Source organism: Phalangium opilio, unplaced genomic scaffold (genome assembly GCF_054372755.1).
Source record: "Phalangium opilio isolate 3A_F unplaced genomic scaffold, DU_Popi_V2 ptg000019l_1, whole genome shotgun sequence".
Lineage (NCBI taxonomy): Eukaryota > Metazoa > Arthropoda > Arachnida > Opiliones > Phalangiidae > Phalangium > Phalangium opilio.
In genome coordinates this window covers 8,635,133-8,652,483 of record NW_028324152.1, presented here as the reverse complement: position 1 = coordinate 8,652,483, position 17,351 = coordinate 8,635,133, and the positions used below count along the sequence as shown (strand labels likewise).

Genomic DNA, 17,351 nt, shown 5'->3' with positions numbered 1-17,351 from the left:
TTCAGTGATTATATTTGAAAATAGTGAAAAAATTCTCAAAATGTGCTTCTCTGGTCGAGAAACGTCGATTTTGAAAATGTTATTAAAAATCGAGGTACATTTTATTTATTGATCAATCGAGATGAAGTCACTTTTAATGAGTATTTTATAAGTAATTAAGCTGAATTCGGTCAAAAATTTGTCCAGAAAAAAATGGATTAAAAATGTACCGAAAAAATCGCATGTTTCATTTCTTCAAGATACAAAATCCGTGACAACGATTTCTTATTGAAAATTGAATTTGAACAGTTTTTTGAATGAATATCGTTATATTTGCTTGAATTAAAGCAAAAATACAAAAATAATGTATTCAGTGATTATATTTGAAAATAGTGAAAAAATTCTCAAAATGTGCTTTTCTGGTCGACAAACGTCGATTTTGAAAATGTAATTAAAAATCGAGGTACATTTTTATTTATTGATCAATCGAGATGAAATCACTTTTAATGAGTATTTTATAGGTAATTAAGCTGAATTCGGTCAAAAATTTGTCCAGAAAAAAATGCATTAAAAAGTGTACCGAAAAAATCGCATGTTTCATTTCTTCAAGATACAAAATCCGTGACAACGATTTCTTATTGAAAATTGAATTTTAACAGTTTTTTGAATGAATATCGTTATATTTGCTTGAATTAAAGCAAAAAGTACAAAAATAATAGTTTCAGTGATTATATTTGAAAATAGTGAAAAAATTCTCAAAATGTGCTTCTCTGGTCGAGAAACGTCGATTTTGAAAATGTTATTAAAAATCGAGGTACATTTTATTTATTGATCAATCGAGATGAAGTCACTTTTAATGAGTATTTTATAAGTAATTAAGCTGAATTCGGTCAAAAATTTGTCCAGAAAAAAATGGATTAAAAATGTACCGAAAAAATCGCATGTTTCATTTCTTCAAGATACAAAATCCGTGACAACGATTTCTTATTGAAAATTGAATTTGAACAGTTTTTTGAATGAATATCGTTATATTTGCTTGAATTAAAGCAAAAATACAAAAATAATGTATTCAGTGATTATATTTGAAAATAGTGAAAAAATTCTCAAAATGTGCTTTTCTGGTCGACAAACGTCGATTTTGAAAATGTAATTAAAAATCGAGGTACATTTTTATTTATTGATCAATCGAGATGAAATCACTTTTAATGAGTATTTTATAGGTAATTAAGCTGAATTCGGTCAAAAATTTGTCCAGAAAAAAATGCATTAAAAAGTGTACCGAAAAAATCGCATGTTTCATTTCTTCAAGATACAAAATCCGTGACAACGATTTCTTATTGAAAATTGAATTTTAACAGTTTTTTGAATGAATATCGTTATATTTGCTTGAATTAAAGCAAAAAGTACAAAAATAATAGTTTCAGTGATTATATTTGAAAATAGTGAAAAAATTCTCAAAATGTGCTTCTCTGGTCGAGAAACGTCGATTTTGAAAATGTTATTAAAAATCGAGGTACATTTTATTTATTGATCAATCGAGATGAAGTCACTTTTAATGAGTATTTTATAAGTAATTAAGCTGAATTCGGTCAAAAATTTGTCCAGAAAAAAATGGATTAAAAATGTACCGAAAAAATCGCATGTTTCATTTCTTCAAGATACAAAATCCGTGACAACGATTTCGTATTGAAAATTGAATTTTAACAGTTTTTTGAATGAATATCGTTACATTTGCATGAATTAAAGCAAAAAGTACAAAAATAATGGTTTCAGTGGTTATATTTGAAAATAGCGAAAAAATTCTCAAAATGTGCTTCTCTGGTCGAGAAACGTCGATTTTGAAAATGTTATTAAAAATCGAGGTGAATTTTTATCTATTGATCAATCGAGATGATATCACTTTTATTGAGTATTTTATAGGAAAATAAGCTGAATTCCGTCAAAAATTTGTCCAGAAAAAATGCATTCAAAAGTGTACCGAAAAAATCGTATTTTTTTTTTCTTCAAGATACAAAATCCGTGACAACGATTTCTTATTGAAAATTGAATTTGAACAGTTTTTTGAATGAATATCGTTATATTTGCTTGAATTAAAGCAAAAATACAAAAATAATGTATTCAGTGATTATATTTGAAAATAGTGAAAAAATTCTCAAAATGTGCTTTTCTGGTCGACAAACGTCGATTTTGAAAATGTAATTAAAAATCGAGGTACATTTTTATTTATTGATCAATCGAGATGAAATCACTTTTAATGAGTATTTTATAGGTAATTAAGCTGAATTCGGTCAAAAATTTGTCCAGAAAAAAATGCATTAAAAAGTGTACCGAAAAAATCGCATGTTTCATTTCTTCAAGATACAAAATCCGTGACAACGATTTCTTATTGAAAATTGAATTTTAACAGTTTTTTGAATGAATATCGTTATATTTGCTTGAATTAAAGCAAAAAGTACAAAAATAATAGTTTCAGTGATTATATTTGAAAATAGTGAAAAAATTCTCAAAATGTGCTTCTCTGGTCGAGAAACGTCGATTTTGAAAATGTTATTAAAAATCGAGGTACATTTTATTTATTGATCAATCGAGATGAAGTCACTTTTAATGAGTATTTTATAAGTAATTAAGCTGAATTCGGTCAAAAATTTGTCCAGAAAAAAATGGATTAAAAATGTACCGAAAAAATCGCATGTTTCATTTCTTCAAGATACAAAATCCGTGACAACGATTTCTTATTGAAAATTGAATTTGAACAGTTTTTTGAATGAATATCGTTATATTTGCTTGAATTAAAGCAAAAATACAAAAATAATGTATTCAGTGATTATATTTGAAAATAGTGAAAAAATTCTCAAAATGTGCTTTTCTGGTCGACAAACGTCGATTTTGAAAATGTAATTAAAAATCGAGGTACATTTTTATTTATTGATCAATCGAGATGAAATCACTTTTAATGAGTATTTTATAGGTAATTAAGCTGAATTCGGTCAAAAATTTGTCCAGAAAAAAATGCATTAAAAAGTGTACCGAAAAAATCGCATGTTTCATTTCTTCAAGATACAAAATCCGTGACAACGATTTCTTATTGAAAATTGAATTTTAACAGTTTTTTGAATGAATATCTTTATATTTGCTTGAATTAAAGCAAAAAGTACAAAAATAATAGTTTCAGTGATTATATTTGAAAATAGTGAAAAAATTCTCAAAATGTGCTTCTCTGGTCGAGAAACGTCGATTTTGAAAATGTTATTAAAAATCGAGGTACATTTTATTTATTGATCAATCGAGATGAAGTCACTTTTAATGAGTATTTTATAAGTAATTAAGCTGAATTCGGTCAAAAATTTGTCCAGAAAAAAATGGATTAAAAATGTACCGAAAAAATCGCATGTTTCATTTCTTCAAGATACAAAATCCGTGACAACGATTTCGTATTGAAAATTGAATTTTAACAGTTTTTTGAATGAATATCGTTACATTTGCATGAATTAAAGCAAAAAGTACAAAAATAATGGTTTCAGTGGTTATATTTGAAAATAGCGAAAAAATTCTCAAAATGTGCTTCTCTGGTCGAGAAACGTCGATTTTGAAAATGTTATTAAAAATCGAGGTGAATTTTTATTTATTGATCAATCGAGATGATATCACTTTTATTGAGTATTTTATAGGTAAATAAGCTAAATTCGGTCAAAAATTTGTCCAGAAAAAAATGCATTAAAAAGTTTGCCGAAAAAATCGCACGTTTTTTTTTCTTCAAGATACAAAATCCGTGACAACGATTTCTTATTGAAAATTCAATTTGAACAGTTTTTTGAATGAATATCCTTACATTTGCTTGAATTAAAGCAAAAAGTACAAAAATAATGGTTTCATTGGTTATATTTGAAAATAGTGAAAAAATTCTCAAAATGTGCTTCTCTGGTCGAGAAACGTCGATTTTGAAAATGTTATTATAAATCGAGGTGAATTTTTATTTATTGATCAATCGAGATGAAATCACCTTTATTGAGTATTTTATAGGTAAATAAGCTGAATTCCGTCAAAAATTTGTCCAGAAAAAAATGCATTCAAAAGTGTACCGAAAAAATCGCATGTTTTTTTCTTCAAGATACAAAATCCGTGACAACGATTTCTTATTGAAAATTGAATTTGAACAGTGTTTTGAATGAATATCGTTATATTTGCTTGAATTAAAGCAAAAATTCAAAAATAATGGATTCAGTGATTATATTTGAAAATAGTGAAAAAATTCTCAAAATGTGCTTCTCTGGTCGAGAAACGTCGATTTTGAAAATGTAATTAAAAATCGAGGTACATTTTTATTTATTGATCAATCGAGATGAAATCACTTTTAATGAGTATTTTATAGGTAATTAAGCTGAATTCGGTCAAAAATTTGTCCAGAAAAAATGCATTAAAAAGTGTACCGAAAAAATCGCATGTTTTTTTTCTTCGAGATAAAAAATCCGTGACAAGGATTTCTTATTGAAAATTGAATTTTAACAGTTTTTTGAATGAATATCGTTATATTTGCTTGGATTAAAGCAAAAATTACAAAAATAATGGATTCAGTGATTATATTTGAAAATAGTGAAAATATTCGCAAAATGTGCTTTTCTGGTCGAGAAACGTCGATTTTGAAAATGTAATTAAAAATCGAGGTACATTTTTATTTATTGATCAATCGAGATGAAATCACTTTTAATGAGTATTTTATAGGTAATTAAGCTGAATTCGGTCAAAAATTTGTCCAGAAAAAAATGCACTGAAAAGTGTACCGAAAAAATCGCATGTTTCATTTCTTCAAGATACAAAATCCGTGACAACGATTTCTTATTGAAAATTGAATTTTAACAGTTTTTTGAATGAATATCGTTATATTTGCTTGAATTAAAGCAAAAAGTACAAAAATAATAGTTTCAGTGATTATATTTGAAAATAGTGAAAAAATTCTCAAAATGTGCTTCTCTGGTCGAGAAACGTCGATTTTGAAAATGTTATTAAAAATCGAGGTACATTTTATTTATTGATCAATCGAGATGAAGTCACTTTTAATGAGTATTTTATAAGTAATTAAGCTGAATTCGGTCAAAAATTTGTCCAGAAAAAAATGGATTAAAAATGTACCGAAAAAATCGCATGTTTCATTTCTTCAAGATACAAAATCCGTGACAACGATTTCTTATTGAAAATTGAATTTTAACAGTTTTTTGAATGAATATCGTTATATTTGCTTGAATTAAAGCAAAAAGTACAAAAATAATAGTTTCAGTGATTATATTCTAGAATTTTGAAAACCATTATTCGATTCGTCGGTGCGAATAGTAAACGTCAATTTTGACCAAATTATTTGGTCCGACCAAATAGTAACGAGTAGTCTGCACGGCCCTAAAATAGATATGAAAAAAGCAAACATATTTTCGATTTGTTATTGTTTTAAAAAGATGAAGATTAATTTGTCGCACTTAATTTAAATTCGAATTATTAACTAGCACTCTCGGCAACGGCCATATCACGCTGAAAACACCGGTTCTCGTCCGATCACCGAAGTTAAGCAGCGTCGAGCGCAGTCAGTACTTGGAAACTCTGCGTGCCGTTGGCTTTTTCACTTTTGTTTCCTCTTTTAAATTCCACCAGATATGAAAAAAGCAAACATATCTTCTTTTTGTTATTGTTTTATAAAGATGAAGGTTAATTAAATTCAAATTATTAAATAGCACTCTCGGCAACGGCCATATCACGCTGAAAACACCGGTTTTCGTCCAATCACTGAAGTTAAAAAGCGTCGAGCGCAGTCAGTACTTGGGAGGGAGACCACTTACGAACACTGTGTGCCGTTGGCTTTTTCACTTTTTTTTCCTCTTTTAAATTCCAATAGATATGAAAAGAGCAAACATATTTTCTTTTTGTTATTGTTTTAAAAAGATGAAGGTTAATTTGTCTCACTTAATTTAAATTCGAATTATTAACTAGTACTCTCGGCAACGGCCATATCACGCTGAGAACACCGGTTCTCGTCCGATCACCGAAGTTAAGCAGCGTCGAGCGCAGTCAGTACTTGGGAGGGAGACCACTTAGGAACACTGCGAGCCGTTGGCTTTTTCACTTTTTTTCCTCTTTTAAATTCCAATAGATATGAAAAAAGCAATCATATTTTATATTTGTTATTGTTTTAAAAAGATGAAGGTTAATTTGTCGCACTTAATTTAAATTCGAATTATTAACTAGCACTCTCGGCAACGGCCATATCACGCTGAAAACACCGGTTCTCGTCCGATCACCGAAGTTAAGAAGCGTCGCGCGCAGTCAGTACTTGGGAGGGAGACCACTTAGGAACACTGAGTGCCGTTGGCTTTTTCACTATTTTTCCTCTTTTAAATTCCAATAGATATGAAAAAAGCAAATATATTTTCTTTTTGTTATTGTTTTAAAAAGATGAAGGTTAATTAAATTCAAATTATTAACGAGCACTCTCGGCAACGGCCATATCACGCTGAATACACCGGTACTCGTCCGGTCACCGAAGTTAAGCAGCGTCGAGCGCAGTCAGTACTTCGGAGGAAGACCATTTAGGAACACTGCTTGCCGCTAGATTTATCACTTTTTTTTGTCTTTTAAATTCCAATAGATATGAAAAAAGCAAACACATCTTCTTTTTGTTATTGTTTTATAAAGATGAAGATTAATTAAATTCAAATTATTAACAAGCACTCTCGGCAACGGCCATATCACGCTGAAAACACCGGTTCTCGTCCGATCACCGAAGTTAAGCAGCGTCGAGCGCAGTCAGTACTTGGGAACACTGCGTGCCGTTGGCTTTTTCCTTTTTGTTTCCTCTTTTAAATTCCACCAGATATGAAAAAAGCAAACATATCTTCTTTTTGTAATTGTTTTATAAAGATGAAGGTTTATTAAATTCAAATTATTAACTAGCACTCTCGGCAACGGCCATTTCACGCTGAATACACCGTTTCTCGTCCGATCACCGAAGTTAAGCAGCGTCGAGCGCAGTCAGTACTTGGGAGGGAGACCACTTAGGAACACTGCGTGCCGTTAGCTTTTTCACTTTTTTTTTCTTTTAAATTCCAATAGATATGAAAAAAGCAAACATATTTTCTTTTTGTTATTGTTTTAAAAAGATGAAGGTTAATTTGTCTCACTTAATTTAAATTCGAATTATTAACTAGCACTCTCGGCATCGGCCATATCACGCTGAAAACACCGGTTCTAGTCCGATCACCGAAGTTAAGCAGCGTCGAGCGCAGTCAGTACTTAGAAACACTGCGTGAAGTTGGCTTTTTCACTTTTATTTCCTCTTTTATATTCCACCAGATATGATTAAAGCAAACATATTTTCTTTTTGTTATTGTTTTAAAAAAATGAAGGTTAATTTGTCTCACTTAATTTAAATTCGAATTGTTAACTAGCACTCTCGGCAACGGCCATATCACGCTGAAAACACCGGTTCACGTCCGATCACCGAAGTTAAGCAGCGTCGAGCGCAGTCAGTACTTGGGAACACTGCGTGCCGTTGGCTTTTTCCTTTTTGTTTCCTCTTTTAAATTCCACCAGATATGAAAAAAGCAAACATATCTTCTTTTTGTTATTGTTTTATAAAGACGAAGGTTAATTAAATTCAAATTATTAACTAGCACTCTCGGCAACGGCCATATCACGCTGAATTAGGGTTGTAAGTCGGAAAATTTTCCGCGGGAAATTTTCCGCTCGGAAAATTTTCCGGAAAATGACCGAGCTATATTTTTCCGGAAAATTTTCCGTATTTTTCCGCTACCGGTTTCTCAATTAAAATGTTAAAACTTTAAAATTTTTCAATTGCCTTTCTTTTCAAAACATTCATTATTTTGTTTTCGGTGAATTCGGAGGGGGAAAAATTGTTTGTTAACCCTGTTTAAAGTCACAAATTATGGAAAAATCAACCACTAATATTTGGCGGTACTTTAATAACTGGGGAATGTATATATTGAAAACAATGTTATGCAAATAACAAAACGTGGATGAAACGCCACTTTTCATCTGGTATGTGCAAAAAGTGTTCCCCATCTGCATTGAAAAGTTTTAAAATTACCTGCACGAAAAATTAGTCTTCTCATGATATGCAACTACATTTGGTATGTCAGCGAGGTGTAATTAGTCAAATTCGTAATTCAATTATATAAAAAGGCTGCAGTTTCTGTTTTAAAATGTATCTATTATATTAATTTCGAACTCAGGACAACAAAACTGAAGAAGCTATCGAAATATCTTCAAAAGTTTGATAAATTGACTCAAAGCTCACTTAATTGCTAGTTTTATATTTTTCCGATTAGCGGAAAATTTTCCTCTTCGCGGAAAATTTTCCGGAAAATTTACCGGAAAATTTTCCGCGTTTTATTTTTCCGGAAAATTTACAACACTACGCTGAATACACCGGTTCTCGTCCGGTCACCGAAGTTAAGCAGCGTCGAGCGCAGTCAGTACTTGGGAGGGAGACCACTTAGGAACACTGCGTGCCGTGTGCTTTTTCACTTTTTTTCCTCTTTTAAATTCCAATAGATATGAAAAAAGCAAACATATTTTCTATTTGTTATTGTTTTAAAAAGATGTAGGTTAATTTGTCGCACTTAATTTAAATTCAAATTATTAACTAGCACTCTCGGCAACGGCCATATCACGCTGAATACACCGTTTCTCGTCCGATCACCGAAGTTAAGCAGCGTCGAGCGCAGTCAGTACTTGGGAGGGAGACCACTTAGGAACACTGCGTGCCGTTAGCTTTTTCACTTTTTTGTCTTTTAAATTCCAATAGATATGAAAAAAGCAAAGATATTCTGAGAGAGCGGTAGCTCTCTTAGATATGACTTCATACTGCTCTTAATGTATAAGGAGGGTTTTTTGTTTGGATGTAGATTTTTTTGTATTGCATTAACTGTTTTGAAAAACTTCCACAGAACTACAATTCTGGCCCACAATATGTGGTTTAAATTTCAAAGAGATCCATTAATTAGTTAATTTTATAAAAAATAAAGTTGCTAAGGGTGGTTTTCATTTCCATAAAATTAATCACACCTTTCGATGAAAAACGGGAATTTTTCCCATAGAAATAACATGGGAAATTTTAAGAAAAAAACATTCCGGTTAATTCGATTTTAGAAAAACTATACGTTTGTTAGACTTGAAAACGGTTTTAAATGGAAGGTACACCACCTTACATTCCGCTAAGCAATTTTCATTGACTATAATTAAGTCTAGGTATGTTTAAATTTAAATTTTCAAAACCATTCCAATCTGCGATATTTAAGCAGTGTAAAGAGTCAGTTTATGATGTTAGCACTTTTAAAGCTATTTGGTTCATATTTCTTGGTGGTTGAAAAACAAGGGGACCTAGCTTTGTGTGAGCTAACAAGTTAAGTTGGAAAAGTACCCCCACACTAATAAATTATGTAACCAACTGCCTTTGGTACTTGTGGGTACTTGTAGGTACTTGTGGGTGCTTGTAGGTACTTATGGATGCTTGTAGGTACTTGTGGGTGTTTGTGGGTGCTAGTAGGTACTAGTGGGTGCTAGTAGGTACTAGTGGGTGCAAGTAGGTACTAGTGGGTGCTAGTAGGTACTAGTGGGTGCTTGTAGGTACTAGTGGGTGCTTGTAGGTACTAGTGGGTGCTAGTAGGTACTAGTGGGTGCTAGTAGGTACTAGTGGGTGCTAGTAGGTACTAGTGGGTGCTAGTAGGTACTAGTGGGTGCTTGTAGGTACTAGTGGGTGCTTGTAGGTACTAGTGGGTGCTTGTAGGTACTAGTGGGTTCTTGTGGGTACTTGTGGGTGCTTGTAGGTACTAGTGGGTGCTAGTAGGTACTAGTGGGTGCTAGTAGGTACTAGTGGGTGCTTGTAGGTACTAGTGGGTGCTTGTAGGTACTAGTGGGTGCTTGTAGGTACTAGTGGGTTCTTGTGGGTACTTGTGGGTGCTTGTAGGTACTAGTGGGTGCTTGTGGGTACTTGCCCCGGGTACTTGTGGGTGTTTGTAGGTAGTTGTGGGTACTTGCCCCGGGTACTTGTGGGTGTTTGTAGGTACTTGTGGGTGCTTGTAGGTACTTGTGGGTGCTTGTCGGTGTTTGTAGGTACTTGTGGGTGCTTGTAGGTACTTGTGGGTACTTGTAGGTACTTGTGGGTACTTGTAGGTACTTGTGGGTGCTTGTAGGTACTTGTGGGAGCTTGTAGGTACTTGTGGGTGCTTGTAGTTACTTGTGGGTGCTTGTAGGTACTTGTGGGTGCTTCTAGGTACTTATGGATGCTTGTAGGTACTTGTGGCTGCTTGTAGGTACTTGTGGGTGCTTGTGGGTGCTTTAGGTACTTGTGGGTGCTTGTAGGTACTAGTGGTTGCTTGTAGGTACTAGTGGGTGCTTGTAGGTACTTGTGGGTGCTTGTAGGTACTTATGGGTGCTTGTAGGTACTTGTGGGTGCTTGAAGGTACTAGTGGGTGCTTGTAGGTACTTGTGGGTGCTTGTAGGTACTTGTGGGTGCTTGTAGGTACTTGTGGGTGCTTGAAGGTACTTGTGGGTGCTTGTAGGTACTTGTGGGTGCATGTAGGTACTTGTGGGTGCTTGTAGGTACTTGTGGGTTCTTGTAGGTACTTTTGGGTTCTTGTAGGTACTTGTGGGTGCATGAAGTACTTGTGGGTGCTTGTAGGTACTTGTGGGTGCATGTAGGTACTTGTGGGTGCTTGTAGGTACTTGTTGGTACTTGTGGGTGCTTGTGGTTTGCTTATGGGTACTTGTGGGTGCTTGTTTGTACTTGTGGGTGCTTGTGGGCACTTTTGGGTGCTTGTGGGTACTTGTGGGTGCTTGTAGGTACTTGTGGGTACTTGTGGTTGCTTGTGGTGGCTTGTAGGTATTTGTGGGTGCTTGTAGGTACTTGTGGGTACTTGTGGGTGCTTGTAGGTACTTGTGGGTACTTGTGGTTGCTTGTGGGTGCTTGTAGGTACTTGTGGGTGCTTGAAGGTACTTGTGGGTGCTTGTAGGTACTTGTGGGTACTTGTGGGTGTTTGTGGGTGCTTGTAGGTACTTGCCCCGGGTGCTTGTGGGTACTTGCTCCGGGTGTTTGTAGGTAGTTGTGGGTACTTGCCCCGGGTACTTGTGGGTGTTTGTAGGTACTTGTGGGTGCTTGTAGGTACTTGTGGGTGCTTGTCGGTGTTTGTAGGTACTTGTGGGTGCTTGTAGGTACTTGTGGGTACTTGTAGGTACTTGTGGGTACTTGTAGGTACTTGTGGGTGCTTGTAGGTACTTGTGGGAGCTTGTAGGTACTTGTGGGTGCTTGTAGTTACTTGTGGGTGCTTGTAGGTACTTGTGGGTGCTTCTAGGTACTTATGGATGCTTGTAGGTACTTGTGGCTGCTTGTAGGTACTTGTGGGTGCTTGTGGGTGCTTTAGGTACTTGTGGGTGCTTGTAGGTACTAGTGGTTGCTTGTAGGTACTAGTGGGTGCTTGTAGGTACTTGTGGGTGCTTGTAGGTACTTATGGGTGCTTGTAGGTACTTGTGGGTGCTTGAAGGTACTAGTGGGTGCTTGTAGGTACTTGTGGGTGCTTGTAGGTACTTGTGGGTGCTTGTAGGTACTTGTGGGTGCTTGAAGGTACTTGTGGGTGCTTGTAGGTACTTGTGGGTGCATGTAGGTACTTGTGGGTGCTTGTAGGTACTTGTGGGTTCTTGTAGGTACTTTTGGGTTCTTGTAGGTACTTGTGGGTGCATGAAGTACTTGTGGGTGCTTGTAGGTACTTGTGGGTGCATGTAGGTACTTGTGGGTGCTTGTAGGTACTTGTTGGTACTTGTGGGTGCTTGTGGTTTGCTTATGGGTACTTGTGGGTGCTTGTTTGTACTTGTGGGTGCTTGTGGGCACTTTTGGGTGCTTGTGGGTACTTGTGGGTGCTTGTAGGTACTTGTGGGTACTTGTGGTTGCTTGTGGTGGCTTGTAGGTATTTGTGGGTGCTTGTAGGTACTTGTGGGTACTTGTGGGTGCTTGTAGGTACTTGTGGGTACTTGTGGTTGCTTGTGGGTGCTTGTAGGTACTTGTGGGTGCTTGAAGGTACTTGTGGGTGCTTGTAGGTACTTGTGGGTACTTGTGGGTGTTTGTGGGTGCTTGTAGGTACTTGCCCCGGGTGCTTGTGGGTACTTGCTCCGGGTGCTTGTAGGTACTTTTGCTACATAAAAGTTTGAAATTGACAATCTCGGATCGTCTTTGTGAAGTTTTAAGGATATCCGAACTTCATATTGGCCTTATGACAATTTTGAGCTAAATGTTAAACGGACATAAATCAGCATTTTTAAAAATTTTGTAAAATTGTCCATTTGGTCCTATTTCTGGGGTAAAAAAATGTATTATGTTAATTACAATAAGAATACTAACTTTTATTGATTTACGTTTTTTTTTAAGTATCATTATAAATAAATGTCTGATTGAGCTAAATTTATGGTCCCCTTTATATAAGTTTCTGCTTAGTGCAGATTATGAAAATGTAAAACAGTTTCTTAACATTCTTAATTAAAATGAAGACTGAAGGAACAGATATTAATCAAAAATGTCTTGATTAGAATCAAGACCTAAAAAGTATCGATAAGACTGAGGTTATCACTTGTCTGAAGGTTCAGATATTAATTTTTCTTTTTAATTGAAACTTAAATGCATGCTTAAGAAAAAACAACGTTCCATTACCGTTTTCCGTTGAAATAAATTATTTTACTGGTAATCAATTTCAAAAATTTACTTATCTCGGCTTTTCGACCACAATTCCATTCCCCGAAAACATTTTATCATTACATTAATTACTTTTGGGAGATAACGTGTCAAAATAACCTATAAAACAATAAAAAACTGTAATAGCGGTCTGTTTAGCCATGACAAGAACCTTTTAAAAGTTTCAAGCACTATATAACCCTTTCGAGACTAACAGGACCTGAGCAAACTATAGCTTAACCTGCTACTAGTACGACCAGGGAGAATTGACGTAAACTGGAGTTGAAATTTCATCATGTGCGGCCTCGGCCTTGAAACTCTCCCATAGTCCCAGTGTGTGTAGAACATAATTTTTTCGCTGTTATCTGCCAAAACCAATCTTTCTTGGTAGTGCCGTCTCCTCACTTGAATTTTTCATGATATATTAAGGTTTGAACGAACATTTCACTACCATGTCCCTCTGCTAACTTGAAGCAAACTTTCCTTTCTTTTTGCTGCTCATTACCGGTGCCATTCCCTTGACTTTCTGTTCGTTATAACTACAATCATGAATTTATTTAATTCAAACCAAAATATTAAAAAAATTCCTTTTGTACTACTTCCGTGCCATATCAAATAGTCTCTAACCATTGCTAGAAACTAGAGAGAGAAATTGGGCAGTAACACTGATCATGCCCTGAACTATGAGAAAGAACAATACGACGGTTGACTAAAGTACACTTGATATTACATCATTTTGCAAAACCGCGAGTAAAAATCTTACTGTCCCTATTGAATTTGGCGCCATTGGTTTTAGAATAATTAAAATGTTCCACTGCGAAGCGTGCCGGTCACGAATGGGGATGTAACGTCTTTAGGAACCTTTTAAAATGCAAAACCATACACGTACTCTCCCAAAAATAATTAATGCAATGATAAAATATTTTCGGGGAATGGAATTGTGGTCGAAAAGCCGAGATAAGTAAATTTTTGAAATTGATTACCAGTAAAATAATTTATTTCAACGGAAAACGGTAATGGAACCTTGTTTTTTCTTAAGCATGTATTTAAGTTTCAATTAAAAAGAAAAATTAATATCTGAACCTTCAGACAAGTGATAACCTCCGTCTTATCGATACTTTTTAGGTCTTGATTCTAATCAAGACATTTTTAATTAATTTTCTTTTTGTTATTGTTTTAAAAAGATGAAGGTTAATTTGTCTCACTTAATTTAAATTCGAATTATTAACTAGGACTCTCGGCAACGGCCAAATCACGCTGAAAACACGGGTTTCGTCCGATCACCGAAGTTAAGCAGCGTCGAGCGCAGTCAGTACTTGGGAACACTGCGTGCCGTTGGCTTTTTCCTTTTTGTTTCCTCTTTTAAATTCCACCAGATATGAAAAAACCAAACATATCATCTTTTTGTTATTGTTTTATAAATATGAAGGTTAATTAAATTAAATTATTATCTAGCACTCTCGGCAACGGCCATATCACGCTGAAAGCACCGGTTCTCGTCCGATCACCGAAGTTAAGCAGCGTCGAGCGCAGTCAGTACTTGGGAACACTGCGTGCCGTTGGCTTTTTCCATTTTGTTTCCTCTTATAAATTCCACCAGATATGAAAAAAGCAAACATATCTTCTTTTTGTTATTGTTTTATAAAGATGAAGGTTAATTAAATTCAAATTATTAACTAGCATTGTCGGCAACGGCCATATCACGCTGAATAAACCCTTTCTCGTCCGATCACCGAAGTTAAGCAGCGTCGAGCGCAGTCAGTACTTGGGAGGGAGACCACTTAGGAACCCTGCGTGCCGTTAGCTTTTTCACTTTTTTTGTCTTTTAAATTCCAATAGATATGAAAAAAGCAAACATATTTTCTTTTTGTTATTGTTTTAAAAAGATGAAGGTTAATTTGTCTCACTTAATTTAAATTCGAATTATTAACTAGCACTCTCGGCAACGGCCATATCACGCTGAAAACACCGGTTCTCGTCCGATCACCGAAGTTAAGCAGCGTCGAGCGCAGTCAGTACTTGGGAACACTGCGTGCCGTTGGCTTTTTCCTTTTTGTTTCCTCTTATAAATTCCACCAGATATGAAAAAAGCAAACATATCTTCTTTTTGTTATTGTTTTATAAAGATGAAGGTTAATTAAATTCAAATTATTAACTAGCACTCTCGGCAACGGTCATATCACGCTGAATACACCGTTTCTCGTCCGATCACCGAAGTTAAGCAGCGTCGAGGGCAGTCAGTACTTCGGAGGGAGACCACTTAGGAACACTGCGTGCCGTTAGCTTTTTCACTTTTTTTTGTCTTTAAATTCCAATAGATATGAAAAAAGCAAAGATATTTTCTTTATGTTATTGTTTTAAAAAGATGAAGGTTAATTTGTCTCACTTAAATTAAATTCGAATTATTAAATAGCATTCTCGGCAACGGCCATTTCACGCTGAGAAAACCGGTTCTCGTCCGATCACCGAAGTTAAGCAGCGTCGAGCGCCGTCAGTACTTGGGACTACTGCGTGCCGTGGGCTTTTTCCTTTTTGTTTCCTCTTATAAATTCCACCAGATATGAAAAAAGCAAACATATCTTCTTTTTGTTATTGTTTTATATAGATGAAGGTTAATTAAATTCAAATTATTAACTAGCACTCTCGGCAACGGCCATATCACGCTGAATACACCGTTTCTCGTCCGATCACCGAAGTTAAGCAGCGTCGAGCGCAGTCAGTACTTCGGAGGGAGACCACTTAGGAACACTGCGTGCCGTTAGCTTTTTCACTTTTTTTGTCTTTTAAATTCCAATAGATATGAAAAAAAGCAAAGATATTTTCTTTTTGTTATTGTTTTAAAAAGATGGTTAATTTGTCTCACTTAAATTAAATTCGAATTATTAACTAGCGCTCTCGGCAACGGCCATTTCACGCTGAGAACACCGGTTCTCGTCCGATCACCGAAGTTAAGCAGCGTCGAGCGCAGTCTGTATTTGGGAGGGAGACCACTTAGGAACACTGCGTGCCGTTGGCTTTTTCACTTTTTTTTCCTCTTTTAAATTCCAATAGATATGAAAAAAGCAAACATATTTTCTTTTTGTTATTGTTTTAAAAAGATGAAGGTTAATTTGTCTCACTTAATTTAAATTCGAATTATTAACTAGCACTCTCGGCAACGGCCAAATCACGCTGAAAACACCGGTTCTCGTCCGATCACCGAAGTTAAGCAGCGTCGAGCGCAGTCAGTACTTGGGAACACTGCGTGCCGTTGGCTTTTTCCTTTTTGTTTCCTCTATTAAATTCCACCAGATATGAAAAAACCAAACATATCTTCTTTTTGTTATTGTTTTATAAATATGAAGGTTAATTAAATTAAAAATTCAATGGTCGTCAGGTATTGTGGAAAAACTTTGGCACACAACACCGCTCCCGGGTGGGCTCGAACCACCAACCTATTGGTTAACAGCCGAACGCGCTAACCCTTGAGCCACGGAAGCTCAGAAATTAAGTGGTTGTCACGTATTGTGGAAAAGTTTTGACTTTTTACGCTACATCTGAGACCCAACAACACCACTTCCGGGTGGGCTCGAACTACCAGCCTCTGGGCTAACAGCCGAACGCGCTAACCATTGCGCCACGGAAGCCCAAAAATTAAATGGTCGTCAGGTATTGTGGAAAAACTTTGGCTTTTTACATTTGAGACTTCAAAACACGGCTCCCAGGTGGGCTCGAACCACCAACCTTTTGGTTAACATCCGAACGCGCTAACCTTCGAGAAAAGGAAGCTCAGAAATGCAATGTTCGTCAGGTATTGTGGAAAAACTCTGACTTTTTACGTCACATCTGAGACTTCACAACACCGCTCCCGGATGGGCTCGAACCACCAACCTTTTGAATAACAGCTGAACGCGCTAACCATTGCGCCACGGAAGCCCAAAAATTAAATGTTCGTCAGTTATTTTTAAAAAACTCTGAACTTTACGTTACATCTAAGACCTCACAACACCGCTCTCGGGTGGGCTCGAACCACCAACCTTTCGGATAACAGCCGAACGCGCTAACCATTGCGCCACGGAAGCCCAAAAATTAAATGTTCGTCAGGTATTGTGGAAAAACTTTGACTTTTTACGTCACATCTGAGACCTCACAACACCGCTCACGGATGGGCTCGAACCACCAACCTTTTGGTTAACATCCGAACGCGCTAACCATGGAGCCAAGGAAGCTCTGAAATGAAATGGTCGTCAGGTATTGTGGAAAAACATCGACTTTTTACGTCACATCTGAGACCTTGCAACACCGCTCCCGGATGGGCTCGAACCACAAACCTTTTGAATAACAGCTGAACGCGCAAACCATTGCAACACGGAAGCTCAAAAATTAAATGTTCGTCAGTTATTGTGGAAAAACTCAGAATTTTACGTTACATCTAAGACCTCAAAACACTGTTCCCGGATGGGCTCGAACCACCAACCTTTCGGTTAACAGCCGACGGCGCTAACCATTGCGCAACGGAAGCCCAAAAATTAAATGGTCGTCAGGTATTGTGGAAAAACTTTCGACTTTTACGTTACATGTGAGATCATACAACACCGCTCTCGGGTGGGCTCGAACCACCAACCTTTCGGTTAACAGCCGAACGCGCTAACCATTGCGCCACGGAAGCCCAAAT

The 17,351-nt window shown here is 36.0% G+C and overlaps 1 non-coding gene and 15 pseudogenes across 1 annotated transcript; all 16 read left to right on the top strand.

The window, feature by feature from the left end:
* The first annotated feature begins 5,478 nt into the window (after positions 1-5,478).
* On the top strand, positions 5,479-5,581 carry LOC149701900 (5S ribosomal RNA; annotated as a pseudogene).
* A 122-nt stretch (positions 5,582-5,703) lies between these two features.
* LOC149701899 (5S ribosomal RNA) lies at positions 5,704-5,822 on the top strand (annotated as a pseudogene).
* Positions 5,823-5,959: 137 nt separating this feature from the next.
* Positions 5,960-6,078, top strand: LOC149701898 (5S ribosomal RNA). Its single transcript, XR_016382326.1, has one exon. It is a non-coding gene; the product is annotated as a 5S ribosomal RNA (ribosomal RNA).
* A 136-nt stretch (positions 6,079-6,214) lies between these two features.
* Positions 6,215-6,333, top strand: LOC149701897 (5S ribosomal RNA; annotated as a pseudogene).
* A 121-nt stretch (positions 6,334-6,454) lies between these two features.
* LOC149701896 (5S ribosomal RNA) lies at positions 6,455-6,573 on the top strand (annotated as a pseudogene).
* A 121-nt stretch (positions 6,574-6,694) lies between these two features.
* LOC149701895 (5S ribosomal RNA) lies at positions 6,695-6,797 on the top strand (annotated as a pseudogene).
* Positions 6,798-6,919: 122 nt separating this feature from the next.
* On the top strand, positions 6,920-7,038 carry LOC149701894 (5S ribosomal RNA; annotated as a pseudogene).
* Positions 7,039-7,413: 375 nt separating this feature from the next.
* LOC149701893 (5S ribosomal RNA) lies at positions 7,414-7,516 on the top strand (annotated as a pseudogene).
* A 1,118-nt stretch (positions 7,517-8,634) lies between these two features.
* On the top strand, positions 8,635-8,753 carry LOC149701892 (5S ribosomal RNA; annotated as a pseudogene).
* A 5,406-nt stretch (positions 8,754-14,159) lies between these two features.
* On the top strand, positions 14,160-14,262 carry LOC149701891 (5S ribosomal RNA; annotated as a pseudogene).
* A 122-nt stretch (positions 14,263-14,384) lies between these two features.
* On the top strand, positions 14,385-14,503 carry LOC149701890 (5S ribosomal RNA; annotated as a pseudogene).
* Positions 14,504-14,638: 135 nt separating this feature from the next.
* On the top strand, positions 14,639-14,741 carry LOC149701889 (5S ribosomal RNA; annotated as a pseudogene).
* Positions 14,742-14,863: 122 nt separating this feature from the next.
* On the top strand, positions 14,864-14,982 carry LOC149701888 (5S ribosomal RNA; annotated as a pseudogene).
* A 360-nt stretch (positions 14,983-15,342) lies between these two features.
* LOC149701887 (5S ribosomal RNA) lies at positions 15,343-15,461 on the top strand (annotated as a pseudogene).
* Positions 15,462-15,594: 133 nt separating this feature from the next.
* LOC149701886 (5S ribosomal RNA) lies at positions 15,595-15,713 on the top strand (annotated as a pseudogene).
* A 137-nt stretch (positions 15,714-15,850) lies between these two features.
* Positions 15,851-15,953, top strand: LOC149701885 (5S ribosomal RNA; annotated as a pseudogene).
* The last annotated feature ends 1,398 nt before the right edge of the window (positions 15,954-17,351 follow it).